Source organism: Tursiops truncatus, chromosome 1 (genome assembly GCF_011762595.2).
Source record: "Tursiops truncatus isolate mTurTru1 chromosome 1, mTurTru1.mat.Y, whole genome shotgun sequence".
Lineage (NCBI taxonomy): Eukaryota > Metazoa > Chordata > Mammalia > Artiodactyla > Delphinidae > Tursiops > Tursiops truncatus.
In genome coordinates this window covers 80,274,142-80,300,250 of record NC_047034.1, presented here as the reverse complement: position 1 = coordinate 80,300,250, position 26,109 = coordinate 80,274,142, and the positions used below count along the sequence as shown (strand labels likewise).

The 26,109-nt window shown below is 41.4% G+C and overlaps 1 long non-coding RNA gene across 1 annotated transcript in view; it reads right to left on the bottom strand.

The window, feature by feature from the left end:
• Positions 1–9,665: 9,665 nt before the first annotated feature.
• Positions 9,666–26,109, bottom strand: part of LOC141279400 (uncharacterized) — a 41,566-nt gene continuing 25,122 nt past the window's right edge. Inside the window, exons 2-3 of the long non-coding RNA XR_012333569.1 lie at positions 11,026–11,084; positions 9,666–10,777 (exon numbers count right to left, since the gene is read on the bottom strand). This is a non-coding gene — a long non-coding RNA (uncharacterized lncRNA). The remainder of the gene's footprint in view (positions 10,778–11,025; positions 11,085–26,109) is intronic.

Sequence of the window (26,109 nt, the reverse complement as noted above, 5' to 3'; positions counted from 1 at the left end):
GCATTGAGGTCATCCAAAAGTTCCTTTACAAAATTAGAGTCTATCAAGACTCTGGCTGTAACTGACAGAAACCCAACTCAAACTAGCTTAAGCAAAACAGGGAAAACATTAAAAAGTCACTCTGATCACATTTAGGTTCAGAATATGAATATGTTTTGGTATAAAATATACAATAAACCAGAGATAATTTTATGTGGGTCAATAATATTGGGTTGGCCAAAAAGTTCATTCGGGTTTTTCCATAACATCTTACGGAAAAACCCAAACAAACATTTTGGTCAACCCAATACCTAGTCAGAAGAATCTAATTACTGATTTTGACTTCCTAATGATTGAGTCAATCCTAATTAGACCCCTGATGACTTAACTGGATCATAGAAGGAAATAATCCAATGAGAGATAAAGCCAATTTGTGAGGGTACAGCCTTATAGGAGAATGTCCAGAAAGACCGAGCCCTGCTGGAGGACAGTAGAAATAGGGAGAAGAAACATAATGCAAGTCTGAGGCCTGGAAACAGACCAGGCTCTTGCTCTTTGGTGTAACATATTCTATTTGGATTACACCATGACTCAAGCCTACTTCCCTAATTCTCCTGAGATGGACATTTGGGGACTTTGCAGTTGATCCATTGTCTGGGAAGAGCCATTAGCATAGCATCTTCAGTCAGCCAAATTCATCTGGAGGGAAAGAATGCCCAAACCTTGAAAGCGTCTTGCCCTGGAATTGTGGGAAAGGGAATGAGGGTGAGTGTGCCACTTCCTTCTCTTGGATTAGTTCCACCCAATGAATAAGTGAATCCCCTCCTCCTTTTTTAATGTGTGGCCTAAAGAATGTTTAATATATTTGAAACTTATGAGTAGGCCATGGGGTATTTAGCTAAGCTGGTCCAATTTTTCTTCAGCAATTCCATGTTAAGGAGTTTGGACTTCACCCTGAGGGCACTGGGAAACACTTGAATGATTTTAGGAAGAAGAATGACATAATCAGATGTGAGTTCTAGAAAACTCTAGTTCTAGAGTTCTGGAAAACTCTTGCTGTGTGGAGACTAGAATTATTATAGTGCTCAAGGCAATAGTTGAGAGTGGCCTGAAAACAGTATTATACTATCTTTAACAGATTCTGCTCCTCTTGTGCAATAAAATATAAGATTGATAAATCAACACTTACAATTTGTTAAAGAGTAAACTTGCATGAAACTTGTTTGAAATATCAGACAATCTAGTAATCTACGGAAGATTGTCCATTTTTAAAAAGTATAATGGATGATTATACTTTTGTTTCACAGAGTTAGATTCAAACCTGTGGATTTAAGCTTAATGGAAAGAATCAGAGCCCAGTTAATACAAATTTTGAGTAGTTCTAGAGGAAAAATTTGTTCTGATTATTTAATATTTTAAGCAAGTAACCTATATAAAGAAATGTTTGTGAGTCAAGGCAACAACCCTAGAACTTTAGAGTTGAGAGAAACAGGCCTCCAGGGCATAGACTTGTATTTCCAGGGCCTCTTTCAAAAAGAAGCTGTGCTGTGAACCATGACCCTAAATATATTCTCATTTATGGTTACAAAACCGTATCTGTGACCTCTTGCAGGTATTTATTACACCCAGGTTTTCTGGAGGCAATAAGTTTATAATAAGATTTAAATTTGATCAGTTCATGGGTCATAGAAAGGGAGCACTGTACCTTGTTCTCTTTTAGGAGTCTGCACATCCAGGTAGAGCTTATGGTTTGTTTTTTCTTTGGATCCCTAACATTTTTGTCAAATCAGGAACTGAGAGATTAGGACACACTTGCTCAAGAATGAAGTAGTCAAGCCTGGATCCAGTGTATCAACAGATCCTTTGTAAGAGGAAAAAGGAAATGACTCTCACTTAAAGACAGAGGGTGGAAAACAAATAATTAAACAATGGGAAGACCATGGTGTACTCTACAAATATTGGACAATTTTATAAAGATGGTACGTGTAGGGAACTTTTAAAAGTGTTTAGGAAGGGGACTGCTTTTCTAGTGACACCAAAGCCAGCTGCAGTGATGGGAAAAGCAGCCTCACTACATTCTTTCTATGTCAGACCCCTCTCAGGTTGAGGTCTTGGCCCCAGTTAAATCACTTCTGAGCTTTTCAAAGGTTTCTAAATCAAGTCCTTCAGAAACTTGCAGTAAAATTTTGTTCTTGCTCTTGCCTCTCAGTGATGGTAGCTTTAGGCATTTCCAGACCGTTCTGTTCAGCTGAATCATCTAGAGGAGACTTGTACTATTCTTCCTTTTGTTTCTATTTGTAAAAAGTCCTTGCTTCCTCCAGGACATCTGTGTCTCCTCCCTACTCGAGGAGGAAACTCTTGCCCTCCACCCACTCTCAGGGCTGTAAGGGAGAGGGTCACAGCAGGACAACTGGTTTAGTCATGCAATTCAAAATTGCTAGGTGCCCAAACTAAACTTAGACCAGGGAAATACACAATGTGCTCTTTTGTTTGGCATTATATAAACTTCTATTATCATAGAATTTAGAATTTAGATTCTTGTGGTATGGCATAAGCCACAAAGAAGTGGAGAACTAAAAATCAAAACCAACTTGGCCTGTTTAAGCTGACCATGTGACACTCCATCGGTCCAGCGAGGAGTGGCCAGCAGGGCTCTGTAGAGCTGAGCTCACATATGTTCTCACCTAGTGGCATGCATGCAAATGCTGCTCACACTGGTGCTAAACTGGATATATATTTATATCAAAACCAAGAGCCTTCAAATAGATCATCCACATGGCAAGCCTGTGACTTCCTATCCTGGAGTATGAGGTGGCTTCTTTTCAAACATTTATGAGCAACATAAAATTTCAGTTTGCTTTCCCAAGTGAATTGTAACAACTCTTGATGGGAAGGATTCCTCCAAAGAGAAAAAAAATCCCAAGTCCCTATTAATTGAAAGGAAATGTACTATGACATATATCACTTTGGCTAGAAAGAAATAGCATGCCAATTCTGAAATATAACAGAGCCTGCCAACTCTCAATGGGAAGGGGGATTAATTTGACCCAGAAAGACTTAATCAGAGAAGTATCTACCAGTTCTGGGCTGTTGTCAGACTTATAAAGAAATTGGTGTGGAAGAGCAAGAGTTAAGGTAGGAATGCTCCTGGACAGGTTTCCTGAGGCCAGCTCTATCATGCTGAAGTCAGTAGACTCATCTTGACAAAAGAATTCAAGATTACTGAGGACTGACACAGCCATAAGACTTAACAAATGGCCACAGTAAGTAGGCGGTAGGAAATGAACACAATATTTTGGTCAATTCTTATCAAAGTTCTGTTGGATGACATATGCTACATTTTGTTGACAAAGGTCAGTCTAGATTAAGGACCAAGGCAAATAGGTGCTAACTCAAACCCTCTCCAGAAGGTGGAAGCAACTCAAGTATTCACTGATGCATGAATGGATACACAAAATGTGGTATGTGCATAAAATGGAATATTATTCAGCCTTAAAAAGGAAGGAAATTCTGACATGCTACAACACATACTCTCCCCTTCCACCATGTGAGGGCACAGTGAGAAGACAGCTATCTATAAACCAGGAAATGGGCTCTCACCAGACATGGAGTCTGCTGGTACCTTGATCTTGGACTTCCCAGCCTCCAGAACTGTGAGAAATAAATGTTTTTTATTTCAGCCACCCCGCCCAGGCTATGGTGTTTTTGTTATAGCAGCCTGAATAGACTAAGACATGGGAGTTGTTGTTTGTTGGGTATCGAGTTTCAATTTTGTAAGATGAAAAGAGTTCTGGAGATTGGTTGCACAATAATGTGAATATACATAACACTACTTAACTGTATACTTTAAAATGGTTAAAATGGTAAATTTTATGTTATGTATATTTTACCTCAATTTAAAAAAAAGTTTTAAACACATGAAACTGCATATTTTATATTGGTGCAATTTATTGTATATCAGTCATACCTCAATAAAACTGCCTTACGGAAAAAAAAAAAAAAGAAAAAACGAAAAGCAACTACTCCACGTGGGGTCAGCAGGGATGAGGCCATTGTCCTGCATGGTCAGAAAAGGCTGCAGTGCAGATCTACATGGAATACCTGTACTAGATGGGTGTGACCGGACTCATGAAGTAAACTCTATAAAGTAGTCAACAGTAGCATTCTGTTATATACAACATCTTTTTTTAAAATTATTTTTTATTGGAGTATAGTTGATTTACAATGTTGTGCTACTCTCTGTATAACATCTTTCTGTCCTTGAATCCACTTCTAATGATTTTGTGGTTCACATCCTCATTTTCTCTTATCTATATTTTTTCAGTAACTCCCTAAATTGCCTCCTCACCTAAGTAGGCATGTCAGTGGATCTGGTGAATAGTGACCTTCGAAAGTGCAATTTCAGTAGAAAAGGTAGAATATAGATTATGTCATAATAATCATCACTAAAATTTATTGGGCTATATTCTTAGTTGTCTCTTTTTATTTAACCCTAACAAGAATCCTGTAAAATTATATACATTTTACAGATTAAGAGTCTGGTGTTCAGAGTGGCTGAGCAATTCATCCAAAATCCTTAGCTATTGTGCCAGACAGGGTCCTAGCCGAAGGGAGAATTTCACTCAGATGTTCAAATGAAAGATATTGTAATGAATGGACCACTTCCAAGGGTGTGTGGGCCAGGTTAAGGAAATCAAGAAGTGTCATCACCCAAAGTCTAATAAAAATGAAAAGTCACTTCTATTTCTACATGTGAAGGGTCAAGGGAGGTAACAGACTGGGTGAAAATTGGATGGTTATAGGATTAAGACCATATAACAATGTTTGTGAAATGGAGGGAAGAAAGCGTTAGAGAGGTTGAAAAAGGGAAAACTAAGCGAGCAGGAGAAAACAGGAATGGCTGAGATCGAGAGCACAAGGGGAGTTAGCACTGGAGACAAGAAAGAACACATCTTCCTAGCAGACAGGAGAGCAGATTGGGAGAGAAATGAAGGGAACATTGTCCTTTGAATCTAAAGTAGATGCTGACGGTATCAGCTGGGAGGAAAGAGCCTGGGGTGCTACAGGGACCACAGAAGAGCTGACACAACAGCTGTTGTGGTGACTTGAGAGAACCTCAATTGGGGATGGAAAAATAATTAGTACATTGTGCTGTGGGACACACAAATGCCTGCATAACCCAAATCTGCAACATATTCAGTCAGCATTGTCACAGAGCAAACATGACAGATCAACTCCTTCATTGTTTTCATCCATTCCTTAAGAAAATGCAGTAAATAATGGACTTGAAACAGTAAAAAAGTCGTCTAAGAGATATTTGCTTCTAGAATTATGATCAGCCAACTACCTGGTGGCAGGTTGATACATCTATATTATGCATACACACACACACACACACACACACACACACATACATACACAAACAACATGCACAAATATATTCATAACAAAATAAGGAGGAAACACTTATGACAATTTTAATCCTCATTTCTGTTACTGGTCCCATGGTTGTCACTGGCATTTATTACTACCTCCTTCCACTACCCATTCTGTATTCCCTGTGCCTTCAGTAAGCACTTCAGCTGGTTCTTTACCTGGTGAGGTGACCCAAACTTTCATTCCTGAAGGGTCTGGGCCATTAGTAGTCCTGCTTGGATTGGGATGTAGTTATCCATTGACTTTAATCACAGGGTATGGTAATACTAAGAGATGTCCTACGGAATTTTCTATATTCTAGTTATACTATTCCTTACCTCCCTTGTAGAATAGTAGTTCAATTTCCCCTTTGTATTCAGGATCAATCATCCCAGCCAACACCATATCTCCCTTTGTTGACTCAGTGTCAAGAAGAACCCAAAGTACCCAGTGGTAGTCAACTTTCACTTCAATGGAATCATTGTTGTGTCTCCTGACGCAAACATTCCTTCCCCTGGAACTAAGACCTTTAGGCCAGCAAAGCATAAAACTGCAGGAACAGGAAGCAAAAATTTGGTTATTGAGTCACTAGGAGTAATAAAAAGGGTTGCATTCCCATTTATCCCCTCGATTCATGGACCTATGAGCTCTGGCTGAAAAAGAGCACCAGATATTGGACAGATTCACAGCCTATTCAGCCTACTGGAGAACTTTGCCCCAGCCTTGCCAGGTATTGCCATCTATCTGGCACTATAACTGAGTCTTCAGAAGGCCATTTCATTGTTCTATCAAGCCAGCTGCGCCTTCTGTGCTTCTGAGCCCCGCTCAAAACTAGCAGCTTTTCAAGTCATGTGGTAAATGGACCAAAGCAACACACCCAAGTGAGGAATATGTTGCCCCCAAAAGAGGCCCACTAAGCATCATCCCTCTTTCTGGGTTGTAGATGGGACTGGCTGCAACAACTTATCCTTTACTTTAGAAGGTATATCTCAAAATGCCCCACACCACCAAATGCCTAGAAGTTTCACTGAAGTAGAACACCCCTAAATTTTAGTCAGATTTATTTCCCACACTCTGACACGCAAATCTCTTACCAATAAATCTAGAGTAGTTGCTACTCCTTGCTCTTTAGGTCCAATAGTAAAATGTCATCTATATATTGGACCAGTGTGATATCTTGTAGAAGGGAAAGGTAATCAAGATCCCTGTGAATTAAACTACGACATAGGGCTGAAGAGTTGATATACCTCAAGGTGGCACTGTGAAGGTGTATTGCTGGCCTTGCCAGCTGAAAGTAACCTGCTTCTGGTGGGCCTTATGGACAGGTATGGAGAAAAAGGCATTTGCTAGATCTAAGCTGCATATCAGGTAACAGGGGATGTGTTAATTTGCTCAAGCAATGAAACCATTTATTGTTATAAATAAACTTGCCTCTTAGAACTGCTTTTGCTGTGTCCTATAAGTTTTGGTATATTGTGTTTAAATTTTCATTTTTCTCATGATATTTTTGATTTCCCTTTTAATTTCTTTAAGTCATTGGTTGTGCTGGAGCATGTTGTTTAATTCCATGTATTTGTGAATATTCCAGTTTTCCTCTTGTTATTGATTTCTAGTTTCATTCCATTGTGGTCAGAAAAGATGCTTCATGTGCTTTCAATCTTCTTAAATTTGTTGACTTGCATTGTGACCCAACATCTGATCTATCCTGAAGAATATTCAGTGCACTGGAAAATATGTATTCTAGTGCTGTTGGATGGGATGTTCTAAATATATACTGTTAGGTCCCTTTGATTTAAAATGTAATAGTTTAAGTCCAATGTTTCTTAATTGACTCTGTCTGGATGATTTATTCATTGTTGAAAGTAGGATATTGGTCCCCTACAATTATTGTACAGTTGCCTGTTTTCCCCTTCAAATCTGTTAGTAATTGTTGAATATATTTAGGTGTTCTGATATTGGATACATAAATATTTACAATTGTTATATTCTCTTGATGTATTGATCCCTTTATCATCACATAATGACTTTGTCTCTTGTTATAGCTTTTGAGTTAAAGTCTATTTTGTCTGATATAAGTATAGCTACCCTTGCTCACCTTTGGTTTCTATTTGCATGAAATCTTTTCCTATTTCTTCACATTCAGTATATGTATTCTTAAAGGTGAAGTGAATCTCTAGTAAGTAACCTATAGTTGGGTCATGTTTTAATCTATTCAGCTACTTTAAGTCTTTTGATTAGAGAATTTAACCCATTTATATTAAAGTAATTATTGGTGCATAAGCACTTACTGTTGCCATTTAATTATTTTCTGGGTGTTTTGGAGATCATTTCTTCCTCTCTTGATGTCATTCTTTGTAATTCAATGATATTCTGTAGTGGTATACTATGACTCCTTACTAATTATCTTTTGTATATCTACTATAGGCTTTTGCTTTGTAGTTACCATGAGTCTTACATAAAACATCTTATTGAAGATGGCAGTGTGGGAAGACGCTGAGTTAGCATCTCCCCACAAGTAGGGTGTCTGCCAGCCGCTGGTGGGGGACTCTGAAGCCCAAGGAAATGGGAGGAACCCGTAGTGAACCGGTAGGACATGGGGGGACTGAGGAGGGAGGAGAAGTGGAAGCCAGACAGGATCAGTGCCCCTGAGGCCAGGGAGATCAGGAGAGGCAGGCCTGAAATATAATGAGCTTAAGAAAATGGAAAAGAACAAGGGAATAAACACAAAGAAAAAAAAGAGATAATGAAGAGTATAAATCAATGAAATAGGAAACAAGGATACAATAGAGCACATCAAGAAAGTCAAAAATTAAATCTTTGAAAAGGCTAATAAAATTCTTAAACCTCTATTAATACTGATAAGGAAGAAAAATGAAATGCACAATTAAACAATATTACATGTGGTAATGACTAAAAGGAAAAGATACTATGAAATTTATGCCAATAAATTTGAAAACATAGACAAAATGGACACATTTCTAGAACTGAAAACTGACTCTGGAAGAAATAGAAAGTCTTAATGGTCCTATCCTTATAGAATAAATTGAAGCAATATTTAAAACTCTTTCAATAATAAAGACTAGCTGTACAAGTGAATTCTACCAAATCTTCAAGGGATAGATCATTCCAATCTTATAGAAGCCTTTCTACAAAGAAGACAAGGGAACATTCCCCCAATAAATCCTAAGAGGCAAGAATAATCTTAACACCAAAACCAGACAACGACAGTAAAAGAAGTAAAATAATAGGAGAAAACCACTCATGAATTTACCCACAAAAATATTAAATAAAGTTAAATTCATCTGCATTTTAAAAAGAGAATACAGGCGGTTGACCACAAAGGACGTGAGAGAATTTTATGGTGACAGAAAAGATCTACATGCTGATGGTAGTAAAGGTTAACGATTCCATATATTTGTTCAAGTTCATTGACTATACACCCTAAAAGGTGACTTTTGTTTTATGTAAATTATGCCTCAATAGCCTCTTTTTAAAAGAGATTTTATAGAATTCCACACTATTTCATCACAAAATTTTTGTAAATTACATGGATAAAAGACAACATTCTCCCTCTGATATAGACTCCCTACCAAAGGTTTACATCAAGCATCATTCTTAGTAAGAAAATTTAAAAGCACTATCTTTTTTTTTTTTTTTTTTTTTTTGCGGTACGCAGGCCTCTCACTGCTGTGGCCTCTCCTGTTGCAGAGCACAGGCTCCGGACACGCAGGCTCAGCGGCCACGGCTCACGGGCCCAGCCGCCCGGTGGCATGTGGGATCCTCCCGGACGGGGGCACAAATCCGTGTCCCCTGCATCGGCAGGCAGACCCTCAACCACTGCGCCACCAGGGAAGCCCTAAAAGCACTATCTTTAAAATTCAAAAGAATACAAAGATGCCCACCATTAAGACTTCTATTCAACATAGTACTGGAAATTCTAGCCAACATGGTAAGACAACAAAAGCAACTAGAGGCATAGGAATAGGAGGAAAAAAGAAACAAAACTGATATTTCCAGATATATGTTTGTCTATACTGAAGGTCTCAAACAATAGAATTAGTAATAATAATAGAATTTGGCAAGGTGACTGGCTAAATGAGCAAGAAAAAAGATAAACTTGTATTTTTATGCCAGCAAGAATCAAAACCAATTTAAAAAGGAAATCATTTGTAATAGCAATAAAAAGTGAAGTATTTAAGAATAAATTTAATAAAAAATGTGCAAGACATCTGTAGAAATTTAAAAGTTTTTATTAGAAGAAAGGAGACAAATAAATGGAGAAATTATCTTTCTCTATGAAAAGAATTCAGTATCATAAATATGTCAAGTATCACTATCTCCAAGTTAATTGACTGATTCCATGCAGTTTCAATCACACTTCCAAGTGGTTTGGAATGCAACAAACTTATTCTAAAAATGTATACTTAAGAGCAAAGGAATGAGAAAGTAAAAGAATATGTTGGGATCTTTGCCCTACCAGTTACCAAGACTTATTATAAAGTTATAGGAATAGGCAAACGGATAAACTGATTACTAGATAAAAATAGAATAAGCTTACACATACATGGAACTTTGATACATGATATAGGCAGCATCTCAAAGCAGTGGGGGAAGGAAGGACCATTCAACAAATGTACTGGGAAAGTAGATTATTCATATAAAAGAAAAAGTTATATTGGATCCTCAACCCACTCCATATTTAAAGTCAATTCTAGATGTATAACAAAATGAAATCTGAAAGGCTTTAAAAATGCAAATAAAATATGGTGAATGTCTTTCTGAACTTGGGGTAAGAAAGTCTTAAGCAAGACAAAATGCAATAACCATAAAAGAAAAGATTACATTAAGATTAAAATTTTCTTTTCATCAAAAGATAGTAAAAAATGTAAAACAAAGTGAAAACACAAACCACACACTGTGATAGTGGAGAATGATACAACTACTTTGAAAAATAATTTGACTCTTCTTATTAGCTGAACATCTATTTATCCTGTGGTTTAGCAATTGCATTCTTGCTTTTGTGCACTAGGAAACAAGTATAAGAACATTCATAGGGACACAATGTGTAAGAGCAAAAACCTGACAACCATTCAAGTGTCTTGTTGCAGTTATCCTTTGCTGTGTAACAAACAGCCTCAAAGGTTAGTCACTTAAAATGACAACAACATGAGCCTGAAATTTTAGGAGGGCTTAGTCTCTCTCACCAAGAGTCAGCTAGGGCAGCTGGAAGACTAGGAGCTGGAATCATTTGAAGGCACACTTACACGTCTGGAGGTTGATGCTGGCTGTTTGCTGGGACCTCATTTAGTGCTGCTCCATTTCACCTATTTTCACTCCATTTTCCAGTGATAGTTTGGCTTCCTCATAACATTGTAGCTTGGTTCTAAGTAGGGGGGAGGAAGTGAAGGAGAGAAAGAGAGAGAAAAATAGAGGGAGAAAGGGAGAGAGAGAAGGGGGAGGGAGAGAGGGGTAGGAGGAGAGACGAAGGAAAGGAAGAGAGAAAATTATATAATAAGCAACATTTCACCTAGCTGCAGAAATCATACAGTATCATGTTTGCCACGTTCATTAAATATATTCATCAAAGACAAGTTACTAAAGTCAGCCCCTATGCAAGAGAAGGAGAATTACCTTTTGAGAGGAGGAGTATCAAAGAATTTGCAGATATGTTTTATAAACCACCACTTGTCCTGTAACAGAAGCATAGATAAAATATTTTAACAATTAAATATTATATATAACAGTGAATATAAGTGAACTGTAGCTATCTGTCACAATATGGATGAATTTTTGAAATATAATTTGAATTAAAAAAAAGCAGTCCCAGAAGATTACGTTAAGTATAATACTATGTTCAGAAAACCCAAAGTCAAATAAAAATAGATAATATATAGTTTAAGCATATTTATATTAATGACAAAACCATTATTTTTAAAAAGAGAATAATATAAAATTCAGAGTAGTCCTTTATCTAAGTGGGGAGAAGGAGAAGGTAGAAGGATGAAATGGGAAGAGCAAACAGGCACTATATGTTATTAAAGAGTTCTGGATTTTATACTGGTTGGTGGGCTTTCATTATATTACTATACATTATTATGTATGTATATATTTGTTTATAGTTTGCACATTTTTGATAAAAATTCTATTGAATGTACCAAGTATTTTATTAAACATAATAGAGGGGAACATTTAAAAAATGAATAAGGAAATGAAAGGCTGAGACGGGTTAGGAACTAAAGAGAAAGTATCTAGTCAATTTAAATGAGCTAAATTTCTGTCCTAGAATGTTAAAAGAATTTGGTAGATGTGGTTGTTAAAAATCTTTAGGAAAATCATGTATGGGAGACATGAGAGTAAATTATTTATTTATAGTTAAATAAACATCCTGGGGCTTCCCTGGTGGCGCAGTGGTTGAGAGCCTGACGATGCAGGGGACACGGGTTCGTGCCCCGGTCTGGGAAGATCCCACATGCCGTGGAGAGGCTGGGCCCGTGAGCCATGGCCGCTGAGCCTGTGCTTCCGGAGCCTGTGCTCCACAACGGGAGAGGCCACAACAGTGAGAGGTCCGCGTACCGCAAACAAAACAAAACAAATAAACATCCTGAATTTCTAGAAGCTAGGAAAGGTAGATTTTAAAAAATAATTGCAACCAACTTATTATTGATTTCTGTCACAAATTTCCAAAAGATGATACGTCGGCATTTAGAAAAGAATCATGTGCTCACCAGGAGCTTCATGGATTACTGACAAATGTAATTTCCTGTTGTTATTGGCCAATCGAACTTGCAGCATGATTAGGGTAGGCATGAACATAGTGTAACATGACCTTAGTAAGGCTTTTGATATCTTGTCTGTTCTTGCAGACAAGATAGAGATGTATGGGTTAAAAGCAGTAGAATGTTGGGGATATGTTGCTGATTGAACAATCCAAAGGATATTGGTCAGTATCAGTCTGAGTGGAAGTACAAGTGAGCTCTGTCTCAGGCCCACTTGTCTTTTTATGCAACCCTGAAATGTGGAGGGAGAGCTAATGTACTGAGTGCCAGAACCAAGACTGAGAAAGACCTGGACAAGATAGAATGAATGTAGATTCAAAACAAAGCTCTCAAGTTACGTTGAAAATGTACTTGGAAAAACATGGTTTTGAGGAAGAGCTGAATTAGCAGCCATTGTCTGAAAAAAGATGGGGAGAGGCAGAGACAAGAGGTAGTTACTCCAAGTTCAACATGAGGAAATGGTCTGCTAGGGCTGCCAAAAGAGCTGTAAGACTCACATTCTATTTTGCTAATGGTTAGAATGCATCTGGAGTTTGGGCCCAATTTTGGGCATCATATTTTAAGAGGGACATTGACCAACTAGAAAGAATACCATGGAGGGCAGGTTGACTGCGTATGACTCACACCGGAAAGGGTTGAAGGGATTTTAGGATGTTAGGATTTTTTCCTTTCTAAAGGAAAAGCCTTGGGCAGTGATGACTACCTTTAAATATTTAACCTACTATCATGTTAAGGAAAGGGATTAGACTTATTTAGGCTCCAGAAAAATCTAACTTGGTTTGGTAAAAGGAATCTTCAGGAAGGCAGATTTTCTTTCAAAGGCGGGGGGCGGGGGGGAGAGAGCAAGAAAGAGAGAGAACTTTCTAACAAAACCATCCAAAGGCTGAATAGCTTCCTCTCACAGAAGTGCGTTCCCATAACTGGAAGTGATCAAGCAGTTCTGGATGTTTTAGGGAGAATTCAACCACTGGAAGGAAGGTTTTAGTACATGGCCATCAAGATCTTTACCAGCTGTTAAGGTTCAGGGATTCTATACCTACCAAAACCCCTCAACCATGCTACTGAAATGATACTAGAAAACATTATTTGACTATCAGTTGACTAAAGGTACAATTGCTTCTAGGAGTAGCAAGCTTTAAGCAATTAGCACATAACCCTAACCTAATTTGTCAGAGATTGGCAATATAGTGGTCTTAAAAATCTGGAGAGAAAGAGCAAGAAATAAAAAAATATTACTTTTATTAACAAAATATGATCACAATAACTGTAAAGGAATTTTTATGGCAGGAAAAGAAGTCACCCTTGCCCTATTGTCTTAAAACTGATTTCACTTTGACATTTCCTGCCTGTGTTGCTTGGCACACTGGGGTCTTTCTTTCCTCCCTCCCTCCTTTCCTTCCTTTCTTTCTTTCTTTCTTTCTACCTACCTACCTTCCTTCCTTTCTTTTCTTTCTTTCTTTCTTTCTTTCTTCCTTCCTTCCTTCCTTCCTTCCTTCTTCTTTCTTTCTTTCTTTCTTTCTTTCTTCCTTTCTTTCTTCCTTCCTTCCTTTCTTTCTTTCTTTCTTTCTTTCTTTCTTTCTTCCTTCCTTCCTTTCTTTCTTTCTTTCTTTCTTTTCTTTCTTTCTTTCTCTTTCTTCCTTCCTTCCTTCCTTCCTTGTTTCCTTCCTTCCTATTTTCCTTTTTCCGGGGGGGGGGGGTACATAGTGGTAGACATATTTTGATGAGAGAAGGTTGGGGGAATAGATTTAGAGTTAAAAGTTAGCAGCCTGATTCAGGGCAGAAGAGCTCCAAGAGCCTAGAAGGAAAGGGCTGGGGAGGATGAAGGAGGAAAGGAACTGGCCGGTTAAGACCCAGAACAGTGCAAAGTAACTGCTTTCAGGTGGTGATTCTCTACTTGCTGGGTCCTGCCTCTACCAAGAGGAATGGCTGCTCCCTCCTTAGGCAAAACCCACATGCCCTGCCCACTCCCACTGCCTCTAATACCCTCGCATCCTCTCTACTGCTCTGCCTCCGGGGCCTCTTCCTGCAGGGAAACCCAGCCAAGGGAGCCTCCTTTTATTGCAATGTGACCAGATACACTCCCAGTTCCAGATGTTGCTGGCATCAGTTGAACAAACCTCATGAAAACCATAAAGCCAAGCACAAACCCCAGATTAACTATTTTAGATGTTTTTTCTTTCTGAGAACTGGGACAGAGGTCTCAATCTTCTTTATGCCTCTCTCAAGTGAACGCTATGTAGGGGACAAGTAAAAGTCACAATTTTCAACCAGTTGTTAATCATGATTGTGTAAGAAGAGCGTAGGGTCTGGGAGAGTCTAGTGAATGTTACCAAGGGTTCCAGATATGATGCTGAGGGATCCGGCTCATTCCTGTTCAGCACAGTGGGGCTGTGGTCTAATTGGCCTAGAGGCCATGGAGCTTCTAGAAAAGTGACAAAAAGACATTTTGAGACTTGTTTCCTTAACTAAAGATAATGAAATTCATCAGAGTGGTGCAGAAAAATATCCCTCAGTTAATGCAAGGACCAACCCATGTCAGGGTTGGATGAACGCACAGCCCACGTCAGAGGCTTTAGAGGAGGAAAGACAGTTCCACAGTGGCACACCACCAGGAATCTGTTTTCCCAGGTAGGGTCTGGTCTGGGCTCCCATGGGGGAAGATGTCACCTGTAATGATAGGTTTCTGATAGGGTCTGGAGCCTTGGGTACATCTTTAGACCCCATAAGTTAAGACAAAGATATACTTTTTTCAAGTCTCTAACTTGTCCCTATGCCTCTGGGTCAACGTGTATGTTGTTCCTCCTGCCTAGAACTCCAGCCCTATCCTAGATACCTTTGTCTGGCTTCTACTCATCCTTTAAAGTGCTTCTCTATGTCATCCCTCTGAGAAGTCTTCCTGAGACATCACTTCCAAGTCCAAGTTTCCGTAGCTCCATGATTGTGTTATGTGTTTTTGTCCCTCTCCCACCAAGCCTGCAGGCCCCTCTGAAGTCAGGACTTGTTTGTCCACTCTGTCCGTATAGGAGATACTCAGCACTGTTATTTCAATAAACAAATAAAGGAATGGCATCCTGGGATTCATCATCAATGGCATCCTTGACCCCATCAGGGTCAAGGATGGGAAAGAGAGTGGAGCCCCAAGAACGGCTTGGTGACCATGACATTATTAGAATTGAATAAGCAGAGTGGTGTAGCAGTTCAGAGGCAACTTCCAGAGCAATGATGATGAAGGCCTGTTTTCAGTTATGAAGTGCCTCAAAACAGCATTGGGAGGGGCCCCCTGAGACATCTGAACATGACATTGCCCCAGAGATGCTTCCAGAGTGGGACGAATAGGAGCTCCAGCTGACCTGTGTTCTGTTACCAGATACAGGACAGCATCCAGAAAACCATGGGGACAGTCACTATGGTGTGGGGCCTTGACGTGAAAAAGCAATGTGTGGGATCTGGCACTATTTTGAGTCAGTCAAGTTGCCATGCATGACATAGAGCACATAATTCCTGGCAGAGTAAGCCCCATATATGGGAGAATCACAGTAGCGATTATATCATTATTATTATCAAGCCAAAAATTAAAATAACTCAAACAATAAATGGCCAATCATCTGTGGGTGGAGGGGTTGACTTTTTATGGCTCAAGTGCTTTTACTGTGAGATGAAAGGAATAGGAATTAAGTGGAAGCCATGAACTCTACCTACTAGGCTTGGTCATCAAAGGGCTGTGGGAATCTCGAGTTTTACCATTTGATATGCGTCCCTTTAGACAAATATCACATAGGCTTATGCTAATGGATGACCGTTTAGCTTCCATTACACCTCTTTGGTTTCTGTCCCTGTGGCAGCAAGAAGCTCTCACTGAGAGGAGTGGTAAGAAAACTGAAGGGCTTTTTCCTGGGGAATTCTCGCCCTGCTTCAACCGGCAGATAAGGGCTCCTTGCTAGCTCTCTCCCAGAGCAGGAATATCCTCATCACTCTGGGGTGTTGTGCTGTTTTGTGGGATCAACAAGGCAATTGTGTCTCCTTTTGTCACCAGCTTTCTGTTGTATGGCATTCACTAATGTCTTTCAAAGGCTCAAGCAACTTCTGAAGAAAACACCCACTAACCACTTGAACACAGCAGAAACAATCCGGGGACCTTATTCAAACAAGTCTCAGACTAGGCAGGGGATATTCTAGGTCAGAAGCTGGCACATTTTTTCTGTAAAAAGCCAGAGAGTAAGTATTTTAGGCTTTATGCAGACCATGCAGTCTCTGTCCTGACTGCTCTACTCTGTCCTTGAAGCATGAATATAGCCATAGACACTATGTAAATGAATGGTGTGGCTATGTTTCAATAAAGTTTTACCTACAAAATGGTGGGCCAGATTTGACCCATGGGCCACAGTGTGCTGACCCGATTTAGATCAACAGAAGGCTGTCATTACTGAAATGGTACTTCCACATTACAGCAGGTTATGAGAGTGTTCTGGGTTCCTCTGGGGAACAAGGCTGAGAATGGTTGACTGGAGGGCAGGAGGTCAACTGCAGGTTAATAGTCCAGGACTATTGTTCTCAAGGCCAACCTGCTGAAGGAAGGAAGAGGAGGAGAGACTTGTCAGGGCATGAGGGGAGGAGAGAGAGGGAAAATTAGAATGGACGGTGAGAAAGGGAACTCTGTCCCCTGGATCTGAAAGAGTGGGACAGAGAAGGGATTGGGGAGAAGCGGGTGGATGGGGACCTCTGCTTTAGCCAATACCCTTTCTCTGGGGCTGGAAAACACCATTGCTTTGGGACACAGCTGACTTCTCCCAGCAGGTCCTGGACAAAACTTCCAACAGCTGGAGCTGAGTCGACCCTCATCTGGTCCATGGTTTTGAGGGGTAAATACCTGGTCCATTCTTTCTGCCATCTCAGTTCTTGCATCCCTCTCCCCCCAAACTCACTAACACATATTTACTTTCAACTGGACGTAATGAAAGAGGTGTGCTTAGAGGTGTCCCACGGCAGATCCTCCTTCACAGGCCTGCTCCTGCTCTCCACCACTGCAGAGCTAATCTTTAGAAGTATTGAGTCCCCAGGATTGTTATGGACTCCCTTTTGGGTGGGAGGAAATACTCAGTATTGTTTTCTTTCTTGTGCTTCTACTTCTTAGAATGCTGAGGATTCTGTTCTGTTTGCTGTTGACAGCTCCCAAATAATGGATGGTAGGGTCATGGGATGACTTCAGAAATGGCAATCAGTTCAATGACAAAGAGCAGGTCCTTCCAAGGATGCCTGCGTGAGGACTTGGTGGAGGGATGCATGGGGCCTGTAGCTCCACAGTTAGAAACTTTGAACAAATATTGCCCTGGAAGGAAGCATGCAGGAGGCTGAGTGGCGTTTTCTTCCCTCTCCCGATCACGGTTGTTTTCACACAGACATAGGGGAGAATAGTAGAGTGCTTAAGAAGGTGGGCTCTACAGTCTGACGATCTGGACCCTAAATCCCTACCTTGACACCTTCTAGCTGTCAGTGACTTTAGGCAAATCATTTAACCCCTCTGAGCTGTATTTCCCTCATCTTTAAAATGAACATACTAATAATATCTAAATTAAAGGACTGATGTGAGGATTAATTGAAATAATCTGTGTGAATTGTTTAGGATAATAAATGCTTCTTTGTCTTCTTCACCTTCTTGTTATTTTTGCACGGACATGAATCAAAGGATGTAGAGATATTCCCATAAAACCTCCAAACCTCCTGCTCTGAGCCTATTCTAGCTACATGAATTCTCCACTGGAGATTGCTTTGGATTAAAGGTAAATCTCTCTAGAGATAGAACAAGGTATATCATTACTAGCCATTCATATCTCAGGGAGAGATGATATGTTCCTCTATGCATTTTTTCTTCACTTTAATGAAACTTTCACATATATTACCGTGCTCAGTGCTCATACAGTCTTGGAAAAGTAAGGCTAGGGAGGGATCGTTCTCCTCATTTTACCAAGGGGAAAATAAGTCACAGAATCTAAGTCGTTCTGCAGGAGCCTGGATAGAAACCAAGTGCTTATTGCACTAGAAGAGTGTTTCTCAGAGTGTGGTCCAAGGAGGCTCCCTGGTCCAGAAGTATTTTGGAGGCTTAGCTAAAAATGCACATTCCTGGCTTACATCCACCTGAGACCTACTTAATTAGACTCATGAGAGGTGGGGTCTGGGAATCTGTATTCCTAACACATTCCTTATGTAATTCTGATATGTGTTACAGCTTCGAAAAATCATTGCTCCGGAGTCTACACCAGTGGTTCTCAACCCCAGCTAAACATCTAGATTACCTGTGGGGTTTACTTAACAAAATACACTCAAGCATGCCTCAACCCTATACTCCAGAACTCTGTTTCAGTAGGTTCAGGGTGGATCTCTGGCATCCACAGGATTCTGATTCTCGCACTAGAGTTGAAAGTGTCTGATCTAAATCAGCAGTTCTAAAACTTGGCTGTACATTAAAATGACCTGCACAGGCTGCACCCCAGACCAATGACACCAGGATCTCTGGGGATAGAACCTAACCATGGGTGTTTCAACATCTCTCCCAGGTGTTCCCAATGTACAGTCATGCCTGAGAACCAGTGGTCTAGATCAGGGATCAGTAAGCTTTTTCTGTAAGGTCCATGTAGTAAATATGTTTTGCTTTGTGGGCCAGGTGGTCTCTGTCACAAGTACTCAGTGCTACCATTGTAGCATGAAAACTGCCTTGGACAATACGTAAATGAATGGGTGTGCCTGTGTTTCAATAAAACTTTATTTACAAATTCGATAGTAGGCTGGGCCTGGCTCATGGGCCATAGTGTGCTGACCTCTGGTCTGCAGCAATACTTCTCAAACCACCTGTGGTATAGGATCATTATTTTATAAAAATTTCCGGTCTGTGATAGACCAATTTTTTGTAAAATACAATGAAGGTGAATTGTAACAAAAATGAAATAAAAAGTACAAAATGTAAGCCCACTGGTTATAAAACTGGTCGTCATAACTGTCAAATTGCTATCAAAGTTTCTGAGTACTTAAAATCAATTTCTTTACTTACCTTGCATGAACTGGCAACAAACATCTCAAGACTAGATCCATCCAGACTATACCTTGAGTTGTACTGATAAAATCACAATGTTTTTTCTATTTAATGGATAAAGGAACAGATCAGATAAATTAATCGGTGTAAACTTTGTAGCGAAAGAACCTTTGAGTCCAACTTTGAAAAAAGCAGTGGGCCTTGATAGGTGAATAAGGAAAGACAAGGCATCTTAGCATAATTCTTGCCACTTAAAAAACATTTAGTAAAGTGAGCTGGATTTGAATCAGGCAGGGAAAAGCAAGCTTCATTTGTTAAACAGAGAGAAGTGTTTTTGCCACTGTAAACAGAGTAGTGCTGAAGGACCCCTAAGTGAAAGCACATTGAGGGGCTTTGAAATCAGACAGGATTTGAAACCTGGCGTTGTCACTTTTTAGCTGAGTTGGGGCCATCATTGACTATACTCAGTGACTTTGTCTATGAAGGCAAGGATTTCACCAACTTCCCAGGATTGGTGAGGGAATTCGAATCACACACACAAAGTTCCTACCTCAGTACCTGGCACCCAATAGATGACAGTGATTGTTACTGAGAGGGCCAGGCCTGCACAGTCAGGCAGACTTGAGTTCGAATTCTGACTCCACCACCTGTGTGACATTAGGCCATTTAAACCTCTGTGGACCTGAGTTTCTTTATCTGTAAAACAGAGACATTAATACTCACCTTTTAGGGTACACTAAGGATTTAGGGGTTATAAAAATATGTAAAGTGCTGGCACAAAAAAGTACTCAAAAAGTGGGAATTATTATTTTTCTCATATAATTTTTTACTGAGCTATATTCACAGATCATAAAACTCACCTTTCAAAGTGTACAATTCGGTAACGTTTTAGTATATTCACAATGCTGTGCAACCATCATCACTATCTAATTTCATCATAGCTATGATTTTTTAACTCATTTGACTTAAGAACCCTGAAGTCAGCCTCTGCCCTCTCACACTCTGCTGAAGGCTTTACTAAATGAAGCTTGACAAGGGACAAATCGCGCCATACAACACTCGGTACCAACACTCAGTACACTTTCTTAATGGTCTCTTTCCAAAGCCTCACACTGGACAGCAGCTGCTCCAATCTAGTCTCTGTCCTCCAGAACTCCATCTTGGCCAGCTCTCCTCTTCACCCCTTCACCTTCTCTTAGAGCTTTTGTAATCCTTCCCCATAACTTCTATGCGCTTTTTCCTGTTGAGTGATGTATCCCATTCCTTCAGCTTCTTTAGTTTGCCACTGCTGATCGTAATTTCGCCGTGTCGGGGTCGGCTAGCTGTTTTTCTGAGACCTGTGCTCCCCTCTCATAATGAGGAGGTCTGGCAGAGGGCTCTCAGTCTGGAGCCACATCTCTCAACCGCCCTTGCGTCTGGGTGGAGCCCTGTGGATGAGGCAGACTGGTCTTCATCACTGAGCGGAGCAGAAATCATGTGTGTCACTTCCAGATCAAAGTGATTAACAAGTGGGTATCTCTCCTCTACCTTCCCTTTCCTTGTCTGCCAGATAAGGGCAAAGGACTCCAAGGCCCAAGGGGATAGCTAAGCCTCAAGCCAGGAACACGGGTCCATGAATCACCACGTGGGAGACTGTTATCAAATACCTGATTGGGACTGATGGGAGCAAAGAATACAACTATTCTCGTTATGCTACTGACAGTTGGAGGATTTGCTTATTACAGAAGCTAGTTTTGCCTTAACTAGTATACCTGGTCAGCCCAAAGGAAACAAAAGCTCTTGAAATCTCAGAAGCCCCCAGAGGGAGAATGGTTGTAAACATTATGCTTTATATAGATTTTTCTGTTACATTTCTGTTACTCTTATTACACACCCCATTCCATTTAAGACTGGGACTTGCAGGAATAACATTAAGACATCTTCACTGACAAAGAAAGATATTGAGTTGCTTCCCCGGGTGAGTGTTTCTGGGGCTGCTGGTGAGAGCCCTCCACCGGCTGGGCCCATGGATCTGGGAGGCAGAAGCAGTTGGCCGGCAGGTACTTTCCAAGGAGACCCAAGATCTCAGGCAGAGAAGAAGACAGGAGACAGGCAGAGAGGCCTTCACACTGACCCGAGGAGTAGAACCCGCTGCTGAATGCAGGAAGGGTGGCCTGCAAATTAGTAGCACTGTCGGCCTCAGGCTTGGGAAGACCTCATTCTGAGGGTTGCATGGTGACTTGGGTGGTGGCTCAGGGAGGTTGTGGATGCGTGGGAAAGAAATGGGGGCCTGCAGGTGAAGCTCTGAAAGCTCAGAGCCTCAAAGGCCATCCATGAAAATCCTGCCCAAGTCCACATTCCCAGTGGTCATAGCAGCAGGGTGGGCATGGGGCCCACCTTTTTCCTTACATACCCCACTCCCTATAGGATCCCTTTTACTATGTCTTTTTTATCCTCCAAGGCTACCTTTCATCCCTGTGTCCTTATTTCATATTAGTGTTAGTGGAAAAGAACATGGTGTGTGAGTGGGCAGAGGATTTGACAAGAGTTGAGGATGTCAATAGCCCATCTTCCACCTCTACTCTAGGATGAGATGCTCCAGCTCAACTCCCAACTCATTGGGAGCTCCAATTAAATGGGTCTGTGATATCAGGGCTTTCATAAATCTTCATAAATGCATTTATTCATTTATGCACTTACTTGTTTGCCTACCAGACATTTCCTGAAACCTGACTTTGCAAACAGTATGATGTTAAGGTGCCGTGGGGCATGGAGAAATGAAGAGGTCATCATCCCTGTCCTTAAAAAGGAGAACACGAAGAAAAAGGAGAGCAGCAGCTTGTAATTCTCTGTCAAAGCAGTGGCAGCAGCCCTCTGGCAGTGTAGCAGGGAGGCCTGGGGATGTGGTGGGACCAAGAGAGCTGGAGGCCTCTGATGTTCTAGGGCCTGTGGTCAAGAAAGATGAAGTCTTTGGCAGTGACTGCTCCATCTTACAGCAGGGTTAGGGCGGAGCCCGTTGGCGTGGTGGTAAAGCACAGTAATGAGGAGATGCCAGAGTTCAGCTGGCTGCTCCGAAGCACTCAGGAGTGGGCTCTGGCTTTATCCAAAGAGAGATGACACCCATCTCCCCGAAGTTGGCTGGAAGAGTCCCAGAGAAGGGCAGAAAACCTTCCCTGGAGACCAGCATTCAGGCTGAATTCAGTGGTCAGGTGCTCTCCCCTTTCCACTTCTTCAGTCCTCAGCTCACTGGCCCCTAAACCAACAGTACGGGTGAAACATCGGCCAGACATGTCCTGTCAGAGAAACCTCCATGGTGTATCACCTGAAAGGAAGCCAGCATGCCTTTCTCTAGTGTTAGAAGATGAACCTGATGTGTGTGTGTATTTGGGGGGCAGTGGGGAGACCCCCGCCCGTGAGCAGGACTCCTCTGGACAGGTGCCAAGATTTCAGGCCACTGCTACCTCTTCCCTTTCTCCCCAGGAAGGGAGTCAAGAGGGTCATATTTCCGATGGCCCAGTGGGTAGGCAAAACCAGTTTGAAATCCACCTGAGATCTAATCTTGGGGCAGCTCTGGGATCAAGTCACCCAAGGATTTGGGTTGAAGCTCAGAGGGAAAACACCTAGTGTTTCCTCCTTACAAAAAGGTGAGAGATGGAATGGGAAGATGAGCATGGTTCTAGTGTCTCTCCTTCTGCCCCTGGGACCAGAGGTTACAGAGCATGTCACCTAAATTTTTGTGCTCCAGGAATCAGATATTCCCACAGGGAGCCAACCCAAGGCTCACTGATCAGATGCCAGCCATCAAGGCTTCTCAAACTCCTTTCCATCCTGCCCAGTTCTAGACAGACCGTGTAGCCCCAGAATTCTCACATGGCCTGTGGCAAAATACTGCTTCTCCAATGGTCAGTCCCCTCTGTGTGAGCCGTTTTCTTAGTGTACTCATTAAATGATGCCTCTGGGAGGGAGACTTGCCCAGGGTTTCCATACCTGGTCACCACCATCCAGAGGTTACCTTTGCCAGTCTGGGAACTTAATTCCATCAGTTTCTCAAAGAGAAGCAGGCTATGGAGAGCTGGTTCCATCAATAAGAGCCTGAATGACAAGTGAGATACTTATTAATGAGGGGTATCAGGTAGGATCACTGGTACCCAGGCTTTCTTTAGAACCCTCCTAAGAATAATCCCACTGTGGATGCTGAAACATGAAGCAGGTATTTTCCAAGAGGACAAAAGTAGAGCAAAGCTTCAAGAGTGCTCTTGTTTTTATGGACTATTTCATCATTCTAGAGTATTTGGATAAACTGTGCTTCTGCACTTTGGAGATGTTTCTGGGTAAACAGCGCTGCTTCCCAGAATTAGAGGGCTCCTACTCTGGCACACAGAGCCACCTCCACCTGTGATGCCAGCAGTGCCTCAACATAATACGGTACAGTTGAGTAGATAACTTTCTTTATAAGTGAGTGCTTTCCAACTTTTTGAGCATCATCGCACCCATACACAACGGCAATGTCTGTATGGCATACTGGGCTGAACTGATAAAGGGACTCCAGTCATCCCAAGTCCTGTTCTGCCACCCTAAGGTTCAAAGGAACTAAAAGCCCCCGCACATCTCTGACTCATTGTTGCCCATCAGTGGGCCTTAGCACATCCGTTGGAAAACTCTGGTACATACCATGATCTTCTTCACTAGATTTGGGAGTTATTTAGTAGAGACGGTAAGTACTCTAGTCTCATCAGCAGCACACCTTCTTTTAGGATTCTTTTAATGCTGTGTCTTGAGGTGTTTTGGTTTTATTTTCAGCTGATGAATTTTTCTGACCCTATCACCCATCCCCCAAATCTGGAATGCCTTCAGATTGGAGAATACTTTTATATTCTCTCCAGATCCCTTATTCAAGGTTGATCCACCCAGCTCCCAGCTGCTGATGCCTCCCAACTGTGTCCCTCACTAGACAATGTCCTTGGCAGATAACTGCCTGGTGCAAAATGAAGGCCCCTCCCAGAGGCAGCTCCCAGCCAATGGCTGGCTAATGTAGCAATGTAAAGGTCGGACCCCTTTACTTCAATTGGAAATATTAATAATTCTGAAAGCTCATCCCAGCTCCAGAGCTCCCCACAGCATTGTCTAAGGCCCCAGTTACAACCATATTAGGGGTCAGTTTCTTCCTTTGCCAAATTTTTATATGGAAACACACTCAATAAAACGTTTGCATGCCATTTTCTGTCACCAAATCTGCTTCCAGGGAACCCAATCTAAGCTACACTCTCTTTAGCATTTTATGCACATAATGTCATATACCTTTTACTATATAAAATGAACAGATTTATATTGACAGACAGATTAAATTGTTAAAAAAGTTACCTGATAATGTGAGGATTGGTGAGCAGCTAGAATGTCTGGGAAAGGACGATAATTCAAAAGGAAAAATTGAGTTTCCCTGTGGGAAGGGAGGGAGGACCCAGAGGGACAAAAAGGTTATCTGTCTTTTACATCTTCCAGGACAAGTCACCTTCTCTCTCTGGCCCTCACTTCTTTCATTCATCACATGGTCAGGTAACCACCTGATTGCTCGGCTCACACTTTCTATGCTTCTACATTTCTCTGTTTTTCTAAAACAGTAGTTCTCACGCTTGAACATGCATCAAAACCTCTTGAAAGACTTGTTAAAACACAGATTGCTGGGTTCCACCTCCATAGTTTCTCACTCAGTAGGTCAAGGGCGAGGCCTGAGAATCTGCATTTCTCACAAATCCCTGGTGGTGCAGAAGTTAATGCTGGAGGTCTGGGGTCCACACTTTGAGAACTACAGCTCTCATGGCATGGTAAGGGTTGTCTGTTCTCTCAGATGGAAGAAGGACCATTTCACACATTGCGACGTAGTGGCATTATTACTCAAGTGACCTTAAGAGAGTTAACTCAGCTTCTTTATTTGCTGGTGAGAAACTCTCTGTGCAAGAAAAAAATGTTCCCAGCCCAGTAGAGGCCTAACTATCTAAAGTTAAATCTTATGTGAAAAAGAGATCACTTTTTCCAGAGGAGACTACAAAGATCATAAACCAAATAGATGTGGATTTATGGCAAGTTCCTCTAAGCAGGAGAAGGGAGGAAGAGAAGGAATTGTCTTTTGGAGAGGGTCTTTCCTGAAGACCCTTGCCAACTGAACACTGTCTGGGATGCTGACGGCGTCAGATGCTGAGCCTTGCTTGTAAGCAAGGTCTCAGACTCCAGTCTCCTGGGATTCTGGGGCAAGTGCTATATAACCTTCTAGGGTGTGCTCAGTGCCAGCAAGAGTCATCCGCCTAGGGCTGCACTGCTGGAAGAACTCTCCCTTGTCTGGCCCGGGGCCTCGCCACCCAGTCTGTTTTCACTGGACATCTTGGAGGTCTGAGAGCCCAGACGTTAGGGCACTTCCTTAAGAGTGTAGTATCTGGGATGCTGAACCTGGGCCTGCCAGTTCCCATGCATGCTTCCAGGCCATGACATAGCCCTGCTGGCTGGAGGAAGGCAGGCTTTGCTGTTCTCACTGAGGATTTGGTTGGACAATGCCCTGGAACTGTCCTCTGGAAGTACTGGGGCACTGCATACGATCAGGAAAATCTTGGACTAAATCTCTCCTTTCTCCCCAAAGACAGTTTACCCATCTTTAAAGTATCAGAGGATCTCAGGACTCTGAGGGACCTTCAGAGACCATCTGGTCCAGCTCTCTTAATAATCATAAAGTCCTATTCATAATAATGATGATGACATTTTACAGTTGGCAAAGTTTACAAAGTGCTTCCGTATATATTACGTCTTTCCTCACATGCTGCATTGAATCTGTTAGAAAGCCCTGTTGACTCTTCCTCAAAATTATGTCCCATTGATCTGTCTGCTCTTTCCATCTTTTCTGCTACCACCCTAGCCACAGTATCTCTACAGCATCAGCCTCCAAACATA